Below are 20,445 nucleotides of genomic sequence, written 5' to 3'. Positions count from 1 at the left end.
TACGTTGTCGGCATTCTGAGAGGAGTCTGTCAGTTGTTGCGGACGAGGGAAGTTATTTCCGCGTGGTGCAGTCCGCTGGCAGTCCCTGCATAGTGTCGGAGCGTGTGTGGAGCTGTCCGATCGCTACGAGCTTCGTGGTTCACCGACCCAGGACGTCAAAGTTGAGTAGTGGTTTCAACTATCCAAGCCAGGTCCATTCATGTTGTGGTGGTTCGTTTGCTATCGAGAGGTTTTCCTGCGAGCAACATCGAGTGGTTCTACTGCTGAAATTTACCCGCCATGAGGTGCAATTAACTACACTCCTGGAAATGGAAAAAAGAACACATTGACACCGGTGTGTCAGACCCACCATACTTGCTCCGGACACTGCGAGAGGGCTGTACAAGCAATGATCACACGCACGGCACAGCGGACACACCAGGAACCGCGGTGTTGGCCGTCGAATGGCGCTAGCTGCGCAGCATTTGTGCACCGCCGCCGTCAGTGTCAGCCAGTTTGCCGTGGCATACGGAGCTCCATCGCAGTCTTTAACACTGGTAGCATGCCGCGACAGCGTGGACGTGAACCGTATGTGCCGTTGACGGACTTTGAGCGAGGGCGTATAGTGGGCACGCGGGAGGCCGGGTGGACGTACCGCCGAATTGCTCAACACGTGGGGCGTGAGGTCTCCACAGTACATCGATGTTGTCGCCAGTGGTCGGCGAAAGGTGCACGTGCCCGTCGACCTGGGACCGGACCGCAGCGACGCACGGATGCACGCCAAGACCGTAGGATCCTACGCAGTGCCGTAGGGGACCGCACCACTACTTCCCAGCAAATTAGGGACACTGTTGCTTCTGGGGTATCGGCGAGGACCATTCGCAACCGTCTCCATGAAGCTGTGCTACGGTGCCGCACACCGTTAGGCCGTCTTCCGCTCACGCCCCAACATCGTGCAGCCTGCCTCCAGTGGTGTCGCGACAGGCGTGAATGGAGAGACGAATGGAGACGTGTCGTCTTCAGCGATGAGAGTCGCTTCTGCCTTGGTGCCAATGATGGTCGTATGTGTGTTTGGCGCCGTGCAGGTGAGCGCCACAATCAGGACTGCATACGACCGAGGCACACAGGGCCAACACCCGGCATCATGGTGTGGGGAGCGATCTCCTACACTGGCCGTACACCACTGGTGATCGTCGAGGGAACACTGAATAGTGCACGGTACATCCAAACCGTCATCGAACCCATTGTTCTACCATTCCTAGACCGACAAGGGAACTTGCTGTTCCAACAGGACAATGCACGTCCGCATGTATCCCGTGCCACCCAACGTGCTCTAGAAGGTGTAAGTCAACTACCCTGGCCAGCAAGATCTCCGGATCTGTCCCCCATTGAGCATGTTTGGGACTGGATGAAGCGTCGTCTCACGCGGTCTGCATGTCCAGCACGAACGCTGGTCCAACTGAGGCGCCAGGTGGAAATGGCATGGCAAGCCGTTCCACAGGACTACATCCAGCATCTCTACGATCGTCTCCATGGGAGAATAGCAGCCTGCATTGCTGCGAAAGGTGGATATACACTGTACTAGTGCCGACATTGTGCATGCTCTGTTGCCTGTGTCTATGTGCCTGTGGTTCTGTCAGTGTGATCATGTGATGTATCTGACCCCAGGAATGTGTCAATAAAGTTTCCCCTTCCTGGGACAATGAATTCACGGTGTTCTTATTTCAGTTTCCAGGAGTGTATTTTGGTTGACTGCAATTCGAGTGCACCAGAGGAATTTTCTGCCTTGTGGCCGTCAGTGTTCTGGTTACCTGTCCTGGGCACTGACGTAAATTCAGGCAGTGTTCTTTTGGGTGAAAACTATATTACGGCGTTTCAAATTCAAGTGTACCAGCGGAATTTTCTACCTAGTGGTCGTTAGTATTCCGGTTACCTGCCCTGGCCACTAAGGTAATTTCAGGTTCAAAAATGGCTCTGAGCACTATGGGACTCAACTGCTGAGGTCATTAGTCCCCTAGAACTTAGAACTAGTTAAACCTAACTAACCTAAGGACATCACAAACATCCATGCCCAAGGCAGGATTCGAACCTGCGACCGTAGCGGTCTTGCGGTTCCAGACTGCAGCGCCTTTAACCGCACGGCCACTTCGGCCGGCCCTGTAATTTCAGGCAGCGTCCTTTCCTCACCTGTTGTCGCTGTCCAACATGGTGTGTAATTTGGACAGCAAAGACATAGTCCACTGTGATTATTACATTTGTAACCTTTTCGGTTTGAGTTCTCATGTACTGATTGACGGGAAGCAAGTCGTTGTGTCGGTCGGTCCGTGGCTGTCCACTGGTTTTGTTCCGACGGATCAAGTGGTTTCTGAATGCAAAATTAATTGTGGGCTTTCAGTCTTGCAACTTCATTCTTAAAATTATCTTTCAACCTTAAACATTGCGGTCTTCTGCATTTTAAAAGATTATGGTAATATATTTTAAAATTTTGAAACTTAATCGCCGGCCGCGCTGGCCGTGCGGTTCTAGGCGCTCCAGTCCGGAGCCGCGCTCCTGCTCCGGTCGCAGGTTCGAATCCTGCCTCGGGCATGGATGTGTGTGATGTCCTTAGGTTAGTTAGGTTTAAATAGTTCTAAGTTCTAGGTGACTGATGACCACAGCAGTTGAGTCCCATAGTGCTCAGAGCCATTTGAACCATTTGAAACTTAATTATGGCCTTCAGCCATTGGTATTGCACCTTGCATATGTTTGTTCTATCTGCTTTGCTTTGAGGCTTTCCACCTAGCTGTGATAGATGTTTTTTTTTAATTATTTTATTATTATCTTAATTGGATTTTTATCTTGTTGATTTGTTAAGATTACTTCTTTGGAGGCCTTCAGCCATGAAAGAGTTGCATTTGTAAAGGTTCGGCTATGTGCCGCTTTGGTTGCAAATGTGTTATTAAATTACAATAAATTACAATTAGAAGGTGAAACTGACCCCAACCGTATTTGGCCCTTTCCACAAGCCTCATTACCTGTTCTGCCCAGCGGGTTTAGCGGGCGTATCACTGGTTTACTTACGTGAGACAGGTGGTGAGTCCAACTACGCTTAATCCGTGCGAACCCAACAAAGGGACAGTCACGGACCGACCAACTGCTTGCTTCCCACGACGGAGTACACGAGAATTCAAAACCCTCGAAAAACATTACAAGTATCACTGTCCCCAAACAAACGCTGCCAAAACTACACACCATGTTGGGCAGCAACAACAGGTGAGAAAAAGACACTGCATAAAAAGTACTTTAACGGCCAGGGCAGGTAACCAGAACACTAACGGCCACAAGGCAGAAAATTCCGCTGGTGCACTTGACTATGGATAAATCAATTTGATCAATTCTACCTGACGGCGGCTGTCTCGAACACTTCACTCGTTGTTGCTCGCAGGAAAACCTCCATAACAGCAACGCCGGAACCAACAACGTAATGCTCAACACCACTCAACCTTCACGTCCTGGGTCGGCGAGCGACGATGCTCGTACCGATCGGACAGCTCCAGGCAGACTACGACACTGCGCAGAGACCGCCAGCGGCCCAGTCCACTACGCCTCACGGAGATATCCTCGGACGAACCGAACGACCAGCAATCCACCAAGAGTCGGGCCCGGCGTAAGTGATGCGTGGCGGCAACGGTCTGGCGGGCTATGTCCACGCAGGGCTCACTGCTGTTGCAAGCCGGCGACTGGCTGGCCCGGGCTGCGCTCCCGACGCATTGCAGCTGACTGCCAGGGCCCAACTCACCACCCGAACTGTCGCCGTGATCTTTCCTCCTCGCACGTTCCGACATCCCCTCTCAGAATGCCGACAACATCTAAAATAATCGTCAGTGAAAATAACGCCAACTACACACACAACCTGACAAACACTGCGCGAAGACCTGAATGGTACCCAACAGTCAATAAGCACGTACGAAGACAAATAGGGAGTCGATGCACACACACACACACACACACACACAGCCGACTTTTGAACGATCGGCGAGCAAAACGCGTCGTCCAGTAGCACGACCGACCGACGATCCACCAAGACCGTAGCCCGGCTCAAGTGATGCGTGCCGGCAATGGTCGGGCGAGCCATGTCGACGCAGACCTCACTGCTGCTCCAACCCGACTGCACTAGTGCCGCATTGCAACTCCTCGACTGGCAGGTCCGGACTGCGCTTCAGACGCGTTCCAACTCACTGGCAGGCCCGAACTCACGACCCGAACTGCTTACGACAGACAACGACCGGGAAGTAATCGCACTCCAGCAAGATATTACGAGGGGGGATCCGACAGAGTGGCATACGTCTCGTATCCATAAGACCTGGACCAAGTTGCCATCCTCTGTTCTTGTAGCAGGGTGATGTCGATGTCCCTTTCTCTTAATGTTTCACGGAGTAGTTGAAGTTTAACGTGGGATTCGATGTTATTGGAATTGACAGTAGCTATTCGGTATGCCTGGTGGGGGATCCGTGCTACCGATATGCTTACTGCTGCCGGAGGCTGTCGTAGAGTATTGTGGAATTCCACAGCAGTCGTAGGAATCGTCCTGGGAAGATCCCCAATTTTAGTGGTGGCCTAACGCAGAAACAGGTCTCATTTCCGCGTCGGGTGAAGGTGGAAAATCCCCATTATCCGCCCACGAAAACGATCCGTCAGCATCATCATTCGTGAGTGGTGGCGACACTGGCCGAGTCGGATCAATCGTTTCGGCAAGGAGGGGCGTGCTATGTTGCGTGGCTTCCCGATTGGTTCTTGCTCACGATATCTGGTGGACGACTCACAGTCTCTTGGAGAACGCGTCTCCGTGGCGGCGGAAAAAGATTTATCGTGTACGCCCTTAGGTTTGTACGACATCTCCTCATCCGGCGAATGTGGCTCTCTGGTCGCGTCTGATGTCTTGCTGCATTTCTTGCGGTATTTGCACGAGTTTTGCTTCTGGCAATGTGCTTCGATGTCTGAGGGAGGAAGAGATTTGTGTCGTTAGAGAACAAAAGCCTCAGCTGACGTAATGGGGTTTTCAATCTCCGTAAACTCTCGCAAGCGCCCTTGTGAAATTCGCAAGGATGGTGGCAAGGTGCTGTGACACACCGGGTTGTGGCAGTTCTGGGATAGGGTTATGAACTGCGTCTTCAGAGGATTTGACGTACAGCGCAACCACATACGTGAGTGGAAAAATGATTATGGTTTGATGTGGCATTGCAAACATTCGTTACGGACGTGGTCTCCTTTACCAAAGGCGGAACATTTTCAAGGCTGTCTTTCGTAAATCATCACTGCTCGGCAGGCGCCTACAAAAATTTGTGATGTGAGTACCGTTTGAGATCTGTTCGGACTTGTCTCACATCATTTTAAGCACTGAATACGTCGTAAATTGTGCACACCTTTCGGCTACATGACTGTGGACTCTTCCATGCAGGCTTAGCAGAGCGATAACTTCGTTTTCCTGAACCAAGAAAGGCAGTTGAAAAACACGGACTGTTCGAAGTCATGTCCACTGGCCCTATGTTGTCGTTGGAGTGTGAAATACAAGTTATTGACGCGTGCGTTGGACAATATCGTTGCAGGCAGCATCGCAAGTATTGTTAAACGACGCACTAACGATCGATCGGTGAATGCCGATGAGATCGTCACAGAGGACCTTTACAGCATTACGTAAGAATTGCTCGACAGTCACTGCTTTGAGTCACGCGTACTCATTCGAAAAGTTGATCTTCAGAGAGTGCTTTTCCTGTAAGACTTGTCCATGATAGTTTGCTAGACTTAGAAAGGCGGTGACGTGGAAGTAAACAAATATTACTCGCGCGGAAAGGATACTGCAGAGACGTGGCTTAGCCACAGCATGTGCGATGTTTCCAGAGTGTGATTTTCACTCTGCAGTTTAGTGTGCGCTGACATGAACCTTCCTGGCAGATTAAAACTGTGTGCCGGACCGATATGAACTCCGGACCTAAGCTTTTCACTGTGCAGAGTAGAAAAGCTTGAGGACGAGGGGGTAGCTAAGTCGCAGGAGCACCAGACTGCGTAAAGTAAAGGTATCGAATCAGAGTCTCAGTCCAGCACACAGTTATAATTTGCCAGGGAGCTTTTTTATCCTGACGTCTTATCACATGTGCTGCGTGCTGTCCCTTCTTCTTGTCCGTATTTTCCATATGCTCCTTTCTTCGCCGGCTCTGCAGAGAACCTCCTCATTCCTTGCTTTATTTATCAACCTAACTTTTAGCATTATTCTGTTGCACCACATCTCAAATGCTTCGATTCTCTTATGTTCCGTTTCTCCCACAGTCCCTCATTCATTACCACACAGTGCTGTGCTCGAAATGTACACTGCTGGCCACCGTAAATGCAACACCCTGAAGGAGGCATCCGAATCAAGTGAAATTTACACCATGAGTTTGCAGCGATGAGATATGCAACTGATTAGAATTTCAGCGCAGACGCACATCACGCGCGCCTGTGGCGCCACCTCATAGCGCAATTTGAGGCTTGGCGATTTCGACGAGTGTACGTTCGGCACGTGTGTTTACCTTGTGGTTGTTTCACAAGACGATCAGTTATGCCTCGTAGACAACAGCGAACATCTTTTGAGCAAGTATCCGAGTTCGACAGAGGAAGGATAGTGGCGTACCTAGATTGTGGATTATCATACAGAGAAATGGCTAGTCGTGTTGGACGAAACCAAACAACTGTAATGCGGATATGTGACAGTTGGATGCAGGAGGGTACAACGGACCGACGTGGTCGATCGCTTTCACCTCGGTGCACCACTGCACGTGCTGATAGGCAAATTGTGCGCATGGCAGTGACGGATTGTTCAGTGACATCCCGAACCATAGCACAGCACATTGCGTCTGTAATGCATCATCCATTGTCTGCGCGTACCATTCGACGCCGTTTACAGCAGAGTGGTCTGTCCGCAAGACGTCCATTGCTTCGTCTACCATTGACGCAGAACCACAGAGGTCTCCATCGCCAATGGTGTGATGACAGACGGATGTGGACGGCAGAATGGAATGATGTTGTCTTTACTGACGAGGCACGCTTCTGTCTGCAGCACCACGATGGTCGGATTCGAGTGTGGAGACACCGTGGAGAGAGGATGCTGGACAGCTGCATTATGCACCGCCACATTGGTCTTGCACCGGGTATTATGGTATGGGGCGGTATTGGATATTACTCTCACACGCCTCTAGTATGCATTGCCGGTACTTTAAATAGCCGGCGCTACATATCCGAGGTGCTGGAGCCAGTTGTCCATCCTTACCTTCAGGGCTCGGCCACAGCCATATTTCAACAGGATAATGCGCGACCACACGTGGCACGCTTTGTCCAAAGGTTCTTCGTCAATAACCAGATTGAATTGCTTCCCTGGCCGGCTCGCTCTCCGGATCTTTTGCCGATAGAAAACATGTGGTCCATGGTTGCTCAACGAGTGACCCAGATTACATCCCCAGCTGCCACACCAGATGATCTTTGGCAACGTGTGGAAGCTGCTTGGGCTGCTGTACCCCAGGAACACATCCAACGTCTCTTTGACTCAATGCCGAGACGTGTGGCAGCGGTGATCTCCAACAATGGTGGCTACTCTGGCTACTGATTCTGGCAGGAACCACATGTCACAGACGTCTGTAAACGTAATCATTTGATACTTGGTCAACATGTTATCTACAAAATAAATTTTGTTGTGCTACCTCTTGTCTTTCTTGGTGTTGCATTTACGGTGGTCAGCAGTGTATATTCTCAGAAGTTTCTGCCTCAAATTAAAGCCTATGTTCGATACTAATAGATATTTCTTGTCCAGGACTGCTGTTTTTGCCTATACTAGTCCGCTGCTAGCGATCGAAAACACTCTAAACTGTCGTACGCCTTGTTTTCACAACACAAGCAGAATTTGTCATATATTGCGCTTGCCGCATGGACAATGGACGACGACTCGGTGAAGGGCCCGTCAGTAGATCTGCTCAGGGAATTTTCTCCTGAAAGAACTAAGACGATGACCATACGTATGTCCTCCCTCTCTACATCCTGTGAAGGATGAAGCCTGTGCCTGAAAAGCGCGTCTTGCTGTCTTCGGCTGGCGGTTAGAGAACTGTCGCTTTCAAACAGTGTTTCCACTTCTTCATCCCTCACTGTTTGAAAATGGTACTGTTAGTACAAATGAAATGGGGTTTTCGTAATAAAATTATCGTAGTGGTTCTTCAAGAATAGAATCTTATTCCAGCAGATTTCAGCTGTCAATTTTAACCATTTCTTCCTCAGCTTTAACCCCAAAACGCTGGGCTTTGATGAGAGTTTGAGATCTCCATTCATCGTCTGCTTTCAGCATGTTGCTTTTGCTTACCAAAAGATTGAAAAGGCTAAACATATCATTCAAAGACTGTTTCTTCAGATTTCGCGCTACTTGTGGATTACACTGTTATTAAGGGCATCCGTCCATCCTTTAGGGATGATGGTGTAGTATGCTTGTTTCACAGTCTGCAGCGTCTGCTGTGGCTAAAAAGTTCCACTCGAGAGTGGCAGTCCCTACTGCAGTTTGGACATGTGAAATTTGAGGGACTTAGAACAGAAGCCGCTCTGTCTCTTCGCTTTGTCCTCTTCCTGATATGTTCCTGTGTGCGTTCGTCCTCTGAGAGCTTGACCCGTTGCGCACAGTTACTCGCTACTTGACACGGTCATCTGCAATGCTTTCCCAGCGACTTGGATTTGTTCTGGTCTTGGTCAGGCCTCTCTTGCAGACATCCTTGAAACGAAGATGCGGTCGTCCCACTGGCCTCACACCCCCCTGAAGTTCTCTGTACAGCAGTTGTTTCGGTATCCGTTCAGGATCCATGCGCCTGACATGTCCCAACCATCTTAGACGTCGATGACTCAGGAGTGCAAAGATGCTGGTTGTGCTTGCACAATCAAAGACTTCGGTGTTGGGTGCTCTATCTCTCCAAGACATCTGAAGTATCATCCGGAGACAGCGGAGATGGAAGCTGTTGAGTCGAGATTCATACCTAGAAAGAGTTGTCCATGTCTCACAGCTATAGAGAATGGTACTTATAACACAAGCGTTGTAGACTTTTAGTTTAGTTTTTGCTATACAGCCGTTGTAATGGGTAAACTTTTCATGTGATTGCTGTTGGTACAACAATACTAAGTTCAGATGCCGCCCTTAACAACGGTAACAGCGCAATTAATAGAACAGCACAATTACATTTACATCTATCTACATCTACATGGATACTCTGCAAATCACATTTAAGTGCCTGGCAGAGGGTTCATCGAACCACCTTCACAATTCTCTATTATTCCAATCTCGTATAGCGCGAAAAGAATGAACACGTATATCTTTCCGTACGAGCTCTGATATTCCTTATTTTATCGTGGTGATCGTTCCTCCCTATGTAGGTCGGTGTCAACAAAATATTTTCGCATTCGGAGGAGAAAGTTGGTGATTGGAATTTCGTGAGAAGATTCTGTCACAACGAAAAATGCCTTTCTTTTAATAATTTCCAGTCCAAATCACGTATCATTTCTGTGACACTCTCTCCCATATTTCGCGATACTACAAAACGTGCTGCCTTTCTTTGAACTTTTTCGATGTACTCTGTCAGTTCTATCTGGTAAGGATCCCACAGCCGCGTGGGATTAGCCAAGAGGTCTGAAGCGCTGCAGTCGTGGACTGTGCGGCTGGTCCCGGCGGAGGTTCGAGTCCTCCCTCGGGCATGGGTGTGTGTGTTTGTCCTTAGGATAATTTAGGTTAAGTAATGTGTAAGCTTAGGGACTGATGACCTTAGCAGTTAAGTCCCGTAAGATTTCACACACATCTGAACATTTGAAGGATCCCACACAGCGCAGCAGTGTTGTAAAAGAAGACGGACAAGCGTATTGTAGGCAGTCTCCTTAGTAGTTCTCTTACATTTTCTAAGTGTCCTGCCAATAAAACGCAGTCTTTGGTTTGCCTTCCCCACAACATTTTCTATGCGTTCCTTCCAATTTAAGTTGTTCGTGATTGTAATACCTAGGTATTTAGTTGAATTTACGGCTTTTAGATTAGACTGATTTATCGTGTAACCGAAGTTTGAGTTCCTTTTAGCACTCATGTGGATGACCTCGCACTTTTCGTTATTTAGGGTCAACTGCCACTTTTCGTACCATTCCGATATTTCTTCTAAATAGTTTTGCAGTTTGTTTTGATCTTCTGATGACTTTATTAGTCGATAAACGGCAGTGTCATCTGCAAGCAACCCAAGACGGCTGTTACAGTAAGTTAAAATTAGACGTATTGCATTCAATAAGAGTTTGATAGGAACCCCTTTAATAAATGGGTGGAGGCCATAGAGTAATACATCGAGTGGTGCATACTGTAGATAATAGGATTACTACCTTAAGTTAGATTTTACCCCAAATTTCCCTAAATTTCTGTCAAAGTAAAACATCCCTTAACCTCACATAACATAAAACTTTTTGCCCTAGAAAGGACGTTATCGCTAAAAGTGGGAACACTGCTTTCAAAGCCGTCGTGGCGGCAGAAAGAGCTGCATGCAGAGTAGGAGGAGGCTCATCGGCGGCTGCAGCAACTGCGTGCGGCACTTAGGCTGCAGTTTCAGGGGAGTCACTGTAACCGAGCCTATCTTTACCAATGAACAGCTGGGTCTGAAACTTACGAAAGTGTTTTATTTCTACACTACAGTTATCTCTTACGTACGAAAAACATCTGCAAAAAGCGTGCCATATATCCTTTCCTATCACTGTACAGAATGAGCGGGTGGATGTTACTACAGATGCCTTTCATTTCATCATTGGTCTTAACTTTGACAAACGGCTGGCAAGGTTCTGCAAATCGTGAGTGCGTTCATTGGTTCAGAGCTACGAAAGAGTTTCAATGGGTCAGCTCTATTCTACAACAAAACTTGTGATACTATTTCAGTTTATCAAACAGGCAAAGTTGCAAAATGGCCCTTCGTTACTTGAGGCTGACTACTTTTGGGTTTTTATTGATAACCAATTCTCAAACCATTCTGTGGAACGATAAGCTAAAATTTACAGTTTGTTACATATAGTACAAATTAGCCAGTGTGTGTCATGAAATGCAGTGTCTATGGTTCAAAAAACGTACCATCTAATCACAATAAATATTACTCCTTATAGCAAAAAATCGTGACAATCATCATCCAAACAAGTACAGTGCAAGTGATCATGAAACGAGATAGAGACAGAAACTAAAGGTATAACGTAAGTTCGCATAAAGAAAATTTTCTGAACGTGGCGCCCCTATCGGACTTTTAGGGAAGTCTGTACTGCATACCATGATCATCATCAGTGCAACAAAATAATGAATACAAGACGGTTTAAGTCTGCTGAGAAATTATACGAGCATCGTTATTTCATTTTCTGTACAGAGTTTCTTATATCGAAACAGGACGTCAGTTTGTAAAAAAGGCAACACACATTGCGCCACACTGGGCGCACAGGAGCATTACATGAGCCACTGTTTACAAACAACTGTGGGTCAGGCCAAACAAATAATCCAAAGCAAAATCTTACAACAAAACCAATTGTATCTGTCACGGCCCACTGAGCAGTTATCAATCTTACTCCTTGTATGCATTGTTGGTATTTGATTTGGCCAAATAATAGGAGATTTAAGATATATTAATTTCATGAAGGTTCTCACTGACAATTTGTACCATTCACGACTCAATATTCAATATCAGCTTTGTCTGTTTATTTCTCTTGCGTGCCTTGCGCACCTCCGCTATCCGGTGGTTCAATAATTTTATTATATGCTGCTTATTGCCGGAGTATATTTCCATCTTGGATTGTAAACCTTAAAGTTTTCCTCGAGAAAGAATTTTTAGCTATTTTGGTGCACTGCTACAGTTTTTATTTTGGTATTTAAGCTCTTTGTTATTAATCTGTCTGGTACAGTCTTATGGTAGTAAATTATTCTGTTTCTTAGTAGTAAGTACCATTCGAGGCGTTTCTGCAATAGATGTTTAATAAATCTTAGTGTCTTCTGTCAAAACCTCCCTTTGGCTCTCTCCCTCCTACCACTGACAGCCTGACGCATATATTGAGTACCAATCATTTCATCGTGAATTTTAATCCCACTCTCGAACCTCTCTTTTATTTCCGTCATTGCTTGTTTGATGTATAGAGTGAGCAGCAGTGGGGAGGAGGGGTGAGAGTCGAGCACTTCGTTCCTGGTCTCCCAGCGCTGTTTACTTTCGGTATCTGTTTTTGGTATGGAGAACGCTCATATCCAGTGGCTGTTTGCGCAAAAAATGGCAGTATATAGATATATATAGACACAGTCCTTTAAAACTGAATGGGAATTACAGAAGAGAGGATAAAAAATCCCAGTATGTATTACTCAGTCTCTTAATCGACTGGTACTGCAAATTTACTATGAAAGGCACTACAGTACAGAAGTAATATAAAGATTTAGGTGATAGTGAAACGGCAAAAAATTACAACGGTCGACAGACCAGACTCATTGTTCTGTACATCAAGAAGCACTTAGTGCTAAATTTACAGAGATGGAAGACGCGAAGGCACGAATAGTAGAATTTATAGAGTCGCATGCTATATTTTACTGACAGACGCCACAGTTTTCGATGGAACTGAGCCACGAGAATAGAGACCTCATATATTATTGCAAAATGGGTTGGTTAAATTTAGGGTCACTCCTGCAACTATTTGCCGATTTAAAACTTGCTAATGATGAATTTATGGAGGGAAAAAGGAATGCAGCAGCGAAAATTAGAACACCCGAAATGGATTGCAAGTCTTGTTAAAAAACGCCACTGCTTCTGGCGAACATGATCGTCGTGGTGTACATGGTCTGAAACCAGTGTACGAGCCACCTGCTTGTCTCCCTCCAGTGCTGCAGGTGTCGAGGAGCTGTTCCCCTGGAAGACTAAGGATTCGTGCCTTCTCACTGGCATGATGAACATGGTATCAGGCTTCATCAGAACATGCAACACTCTGCCATTGCGCCAACGTCCAGTGTCGATGTTCACGTGCCCATTTCAGTCGCAGTTGCCGGTGTCATGGCGTTAACGTTGGCACAAGTGGGTCGTCGGATGCGGAGGCACACCGTTAGGAGTGTTCGGCGCACTGTGTGTCCAGAAACACTTGCACTCTACCCAGCATTAAAGACTGATGTTAGCTCAACAACAGTACTCTGCATGTCCTGTTTTGCCAATCTGCTCAGCCTAGGACGTCTGTTACGAGGGGCGGCCGCTCAACACCATGACTTGTGGACGTTGTTTCACCTTGGTTTCGTCACGTGTTAAGACACTCACCACAGCACTCCTCGAAAACCCAGTAAGTCGTGCAGTTTTCGAAATGCTCGTGCCGAGCCTCCGGGCCATCACAATTTGCCCTCGCTCAAAGGTAGATCGCACATCTACCGCATTCCAGACAAGGACAGCACGCTCACTGATACTACATGCACCATGTTTATGTCTGACTAGCAGTCATTCCTCGCCAGGAACAGTAGGTCTGTGGTCATTAAGTTCTGGCTGGTCAGTGCATAAAACCAAATCATATGTAGTGTGTTCACAGTTTCCATCTCCTAACGTTCACATAGCGTGCAGTGGTGCTGGGGAAACGTTCATCCAGCCTGAGACTCGTGCCAGGGCACGTTCGAGAGCCGAATTCTTGGCCGCCCTTATCGTAGGAGGTGGATAGAACGCAGAGGGCTGTCTGTCATGGCTCAACAAAGCAGCTGTACAGCAATAATTCCGTTTGGTTCTATTGCCTGGTAGAAGTTGTAACCTCCCCCCTCACTTATCGACCTTAATGACAGTGAAAAATTAAACCGCGTGTACCTAATGGAAATTTGGGAAAAGCAATCGTCACCGAAGTTAATCTATCGGTAAAGAGGGAGGAAAGGGTTACATCTAAATGAAAGGAAAAATGCAAATGAAACTGGTGGAAATTAATTTTGAAAAGGGGTAAAGTTAATAAAGAAACTAAATGTGCGGCCGTTACGTTAACAATTAACTAGCGGTAATTAGATATTTGAGATTTGGGGGAAATCACGGTCGCCAGTCCTAAGGACAATTACTATAGTAACTGAAAAAGAAAGGTTATTACGCATATAATTAACACTAGAAGCGTGGCAACTGAAGGTTGACACGTGTAGTGTGAAAACTGAAAGTTTGTCAGAAGTAATAAATTTCGCTACACCCTGACTTAATTTAGCAAAAGAATTAATAAAACCGGAAAATCGAAAGTTAATTTAGTGACTGAAGTTAATAGTGAGCTTTCTTTCTGAAGCACATCGAAATTCAGTAAAATACAGTTAGTCTTGGACTACCTCAACAATCGTTTCAAAAGCTACTTGAATCTACGCAATTTAGAAATAAGAGATTTAACTTTGAACTTGAATTAAATGATTCTGAACAATTAACAATAGTAAAATGTAGTACGTACCAAGCTGAGCTGCAGTCACAGGTAAGCTAAAATACGGTAACAAAGCTCGCACTCTTAATTCGTGCTTGTGTAATCTGAATATTGTAGCCAGCTCTGAGACTTTAACTGAACTTTGAAATTAAAGCAGTGAAATGGAATTATGCTGGCGTTTGAATTTCAACGACACTCGGGTTCATTTCGGAAAAGGAAGGGACCCTGCTTGGCAATGCAATTGGGACAATGAGCAACAAAGGTTCATGCTAAGTTGCTGTAATTTTGCGAGGCAAATGGAACAAGATTAAAAGCTGAGGTCTGCCATACAGTTCTAAAACTTTACGTGCTTCCAGTCTTCCTTGTTGGTTGATTGAAGGTTCGAAGCCGTCGATCGAGGAGGTGGCGACAGTCACTCATTGTCGGCCGTCGCTGTTGCAGAAGCTGGATGTTGGCGCGCCTTCTTCTCGACACGGTCACCAGGCGAAACGGGCTCTTGATGTGCGCCAGCTAATGCTTCCCGTCCGCGACACCATGTCGGAAACTATCATCGCGAGTCGAGCGCAATTACATGCTGCCAAACCCCGAAAGCGCGGCAACTCGCGGGAGCGTCACACAACACCTGCTCCACTCGCTACTCCCGCCAGACTCTTACTGCCCTGCCCGCGCTCCACGCTGCAGAGTTAACACTCCCCCAAGATCCTACACACTTTGAGTCTTCACACGACCTATCGATGTAATCGTTCGATAGCAGTTTTCCCTAGGCAAGACCCAGCGTAAAAATACAAATACTATTTACGAAACAAACCAATTATACATCGACATAAGTGCATAAATATATATATATATATCCAAACAGTAAAGCAATTACAATATATAAATAGACAGAAATGTCATATCTTGAGGTAACAAAACAAGGGAAAAAAAATAATAGTACAATAGATGGAAATAGGAGGATATGCATTTCCGGCGTTACACGTGCCCCACATTGTCTGAGGATGTTCGTGTAACGTAAACAGACTCAGAAAATGTCCCAAAAAAAGAAACAGCGGAAATGCATATGCTCAAAACATCAACAAAATTTAGCATTCGTCTAATTAATCATAAATCAATTTTTAGACCATAATAATTGAGTGGAGACACTCCTAATCTTATTCCACTCTGTCATCTTGAACAAAATAAAACAGGTTGACAACATATTAAAATTCATGGAAAACATAGAAAATGGTTTAGCTATTCTAAAATTGTCAAAATTCCCAACAGTATCAAGAAATGGAATACTATTTACAAAATTAATCAGAGTACATGGTCATAAAAACAGGTCGATCAAAATACGCAAATTAATAATTAATTACATAGAATACACATTTTTACATAACCCTTTCATAATTAATATTCTCGTCATGGAAGTCCATTAAACGCTAAACAAGAAAATAACACACATCAGATCGAAAAAAACATAAATATTGACAGTAGAATTCTTTCAGCTGTCCAGGAAGAAAAACAATTCCGCCTTCCGTACTCGCAAGTACAAAGAATGCCGACAGCGGCCCAAGAGCCAACAGCGGCACAAGAGCCGACAGCGGCTCGCCTCGCCAGTATTGTTGCGCCCGCGTGTGCGGCACGCTTGATCTCACTCGCCCTTGTGACGGCGTTTCCAGAACGTCCGTTCCACTGAATTCTTTCGGAAAAACTCACTCCCGAGTAATCTCAAGGAGTCCATAAACACTATCACAGTGGATAACTCAACACTGTCCATCATCACACGCATGTACTAGCCTGAAACTTAAAACAGCGTCTAAGTACATCGGCAATGACTAGTAAAACACATATTCATGAAATCTTACAGCTAGTTACAAAATCATATTTACGTTGCTTAATCTACTGTGACTCAGCTGAAAACTTAAATTAGCAGCTTGGATTTTTCAATTGATAAATAATCACTTTCTCTTAAATCATTTAGTCAAAATTAATTACTTATTAATTACAACTTCTTTAATGTCCTCTTGGTCAGGCAAAAGCATGGCAATCTAGCAAACCTTAAATCTTACACTCTATATTTACATATTGTACAAATTACCCATTGTGTGGTATTAATCGATCCTAGGTTGGTACAATTTCAAATCTATTATATTTCGTATACCTAACAGCTTTCCAGAGCTTGGATACTCTAAGCAATAAGCATTTGTGTGAGGTATACCAATGACTTTATATGGTCCATTATAAACAAACTTAAATTTAGAGATTTCATTGTCTATCTCGCTCGATTTCTCATGAGCTTTTACAAGTACTAAGTCTCCGATCGCAAACTTAGCAAAACGCGCTTTAGCGTCATGACGACGTATGCGAGCATCGGCTTTAAGCTTCATTACTTCTCGCAAACGATCTTTTTTCACACCAATACTAATGTCAATCCGTGGAGGGAATTTGATTATCTCTTCCACTAAACTTTTACTTCTGTCATCCAACAGGATTTCCTCTGGAGAAAATCCCGTCGATTCATGTCTCAAGGTGTTCATAATTCTCTCAAATACTGCTACATATTTGCCCCATGCCCTATGGTTGTGATGGCAATAGGTACGGCACAGTCGGCCTAGCTCGCGCATATACCTCTCAGCGGGATTCCCAGCCGGGCAATAAGCTGAAATATGGATCACCTCGACCCCATTACTTTCCAAGCCTTCATTCCACAACTTAGAAGTAAATTGTGCCCCATTGTCTGATAGAATCGCCTTGGGCTTACCAATATGAACAAAATAATCGTTCACAAGCTTGCTATAGACTGCTTTGGCTGTAGCTTTCCTAATCGGGTATAGTTTGATGAACTTGGAAAAAGCTTCTAGCACTACTAAAATGTAAGCAAAGTTTCCTGATGACTTGGGCAAAGGTCCGTACAAGTCCACGCACAGTAACTCAAAGGTGTCGTTAGGCCTTATACTTTGCATAGGACCACGACTCGTACAGTTGGTAACCTTCACCTTCTGACATAAATCGCAAGTTTTCACTCTGTCAGTAACTCGTTTTAACATGTTGTTGAAATGCACTACTTCACTCAGCTTTTCCGTACATTTCTTTGGTCCACAGTGACCATACGCCAAATGGTAGTAGTCTATTATTTCCGTGACGTATTTGCTGGGCCAGCATACCCGCCAAATATTACTATCTTCACCCTTACGTATGTACAAGATATGATCGTATATCTTGTAATACTTCCTTAATTTCTCTCCTTCTGGACTCTTTTCATCATATCGGGTTTTCACCATATTTAAACAACCATCCTCGTTCTGATGACGACGTAGATTCTTACAAATGTTCATTATTAATTTACGTCCCTCAACTTCTTTAAAATAGTACAATTTGACCACTCCATCTGCCTCATCTTTCAATAGACCTTGATTAGACTCGGGCAACCGCGACAGCGCATCCGCTACGCAATTGTCGGTCCCTTTTACGTAACAGATGTCATAGTTAAATTGCTGTAAATACAGCGACCACCTAGTCAGTCTTTCGTGAAGTAGTTTACAATCCTTCAGATAAGTGAGCGCCTTATGGTCCGTATGAATAATCACCTTACGGTCCCATAGGTAACCCTTGAACTTCTTGAATCCCCACACGATAGCGAGACACTCTTTCTCAGAAATCGTGTAGTTTCGCTCACTTTTTGATAAAGTTCGACTCGCGAACGCTATCGTCCGGTGTTCCTTATCCTCTCCTTTACCAACTTCTTGGAACAGTTCTACCCCCACCCCGTAATTCGACGAATCCGTTCCCAGATGGAAGGGTAGCGATAAATCAGGGTGAAATAGTATGTTAGATCTTAACAACTCGTCTTTTAATCTCTCGAAAGCGGTCTGACACCCGTCAGTCCACACAAACGGAACATTTTTGCGCAAGAGGTTATTCAAATTTTCATCATTAAACACTTGTCCTTTTACAAATTTACGGTAAAATCCTGTGAGCCCTAGAAAACTTTTTAACTGTTTCCTAGACTTGGGTGGAGGACAATTCTTTATTGCCTCTAGTTTCTCTGGGTCTTTCGTAATACCAGCAGTGGTAATTACATGCCCTAAAAATTTCAGTTCCTGCTTCACAAATTCGCATTTCTTTAGCTTTAGAGTCATTCCGCCACGGCGCAATGCTCTAAAAACTTCATCTAACAGGTCACAATGGTCATGCCAAGTGGCATTGGCCAACAATAGGTCGTCAACATATACAGTTAATCTTGAACTCAAAGCCGGTCCTAGCACTTTATCTAGGGCCCTGATGAACACGGACACAGATATATTAAGTCCAAACGGCAGTACTCTATACTGATAACACCTGCCGGCAAACAAGAAGGCGGTGTATGGCCTAGATTCTTCTTCTAGTTCTATTTGCCAGTAACTAGCTGTCAGATCGAGGCTAGTCATGAACTTAACGTCATGAAAACGTTGCAAAATCTCCTCCATACTCTCTGGTCTGTCTGTTTCACGTTGAACGACCCTATTCAACGTGCGTGCGTCAATCACAATACGCACACTACCATCCCGTTTTGCTACAATGACCAAACCGTTATTGTATGGACTTGTACTTCTTTCAATCACTCCCCATTCGATCATCTTATCTATCTCCCGTTGCACTGCTTCCTTTTTGGACAGCGGTATAGCATACGGTCTCACGAAGAATGGTTCGTGCGGAATTACATGCAACTTGCATTTATATCCTTCCACAAGACCCGGTTTGTCTGAAAACACACTCTTATTCCTCATTATTACTTCATACAGGCCTCGTCTTTGTTCGTGTGTTACGTTTGACACACCGTCTACAATACTTTCCAATTCACTTTCTACACTATTGTCAATGCCGAGATTCCTCACATTACAGTAGTTCAAATTCATACCTACGTCAATACCATTCGGCCAGTTAACAATGTGTATAGGCTGGTATTGCCTATGCACACCGTCTCCTGCCTCGTCAAAACTAACTACTATTGTTTTATCTTGGGACGTACATGTCAACGTTTTGCTTTCGCAGTTAATCACTGCACGGTACTTTAACAGCCAATCTAACCCGATAATTACTTCCGTAGTTAAGTCTGGCACGACGACAAACTCTTGTTCAAATCGTGCCCCACATATCTCGAAGTTGACAAAAATCTGTTTTGTGACCGGTTTACTGGCCTTCCCAGTAGCACCGATAATTTTCACTCCTGTTACTGGCATAACTACGATGCCAGGTCTGTCTTTCAGTAACTCAAATATTTTCCCAGATACAGCACTCAATTCTGCACCGGTGTCAATCAACACGTTTAGTTGTAGGTCGTGCATATTAACAGACACTACTATCTGTCTACACTTGTCCTCGACTGTTTCTTTATTTTCCCACAGTAAATCCTCGTCTATATCCAGGTCATTCCAGAAAAAACCATCCGGCTTTGATCCTAAATCCGGCTTATCTGGCGGCTTTTTCAGCCTCTGTTCACATACAGTTTTAATTTCAACACGTTTGTCCTGAGGCTTAGTCTCTAGCTTCGCCTCCAATACCGAAACCTTTTCCTCTAACTCGTCAACTAGTGAGTGTTGCTTTGCTATCAATTCATTAATCGTCACCTTCGTTGATTCCACTTTGGTCAGATTAATCTCATCCGCCAATCTACCTGGAGGAATGTGCCCAGTCGCATCTGAAATTACTTCCTCTGGATCTGCGCAACCCACACTGCTACCGTCTGACCGCATAACGTCAGCTCTAACCTCATACACGCTGAAATCTATGTGCTTTTCTACCAATTGTGTCCGGCTATCACTAAAATTTTCGTAATCTTTCCCCTTAATACTCTCGCAATGTTTAAACTGGAGGTTTGCGTCGGATGGGTCGGCTACTTCTACCACTATAACTTTCGGTAAAGTCTGCCGGTTAGGGCCAGAACTTTCCGTTACTCCTTCAACATCTAACTCCTGCGGGACGAAACACGACGAATCTTGCTCGTGCTCCCCATTAACATCAACTATTTCTGGTAAAGTCTGCCGGTTAGGGCCAGAACTTTCAATCACTTCACAAATACTATCTTCC

At 45.3% G+C, this 20,445-nt stretch overlaps 1 protein-coding gene across 1 annotated transcript in view; it reads left to right on the top strand.

Annotated features, from left to right (window-relative positions):
• The window catches only part of LOC124606302 (venom carboxylesterase-6-like), a 328,193-nt gene that overhangs the window by 183,047 nt on the left and 124,701 nt on the right, over positions 1–20,445 (top strand). The gene's annotated exons all lie outside the window — the stretch shown is intronic.

Source organism: Schistocerca americana, chromosome 3, assembly GCF_021461395.2.
Source record: "Schistocerca americana isolate TAMUIC-IGC-003095 chromosome 3, iqSchAmer2.1, whole genome shotgun sequence".
Lineage (NCBI taxonomy): Eukaryota > Metazoa > Arthropoda > Insecta > Orthoptera > Acrididae > Schistocerca > Schistocerca americana.
This window is presented reverse-complemented; position numbering and strand designations above follow the sequence as displayed.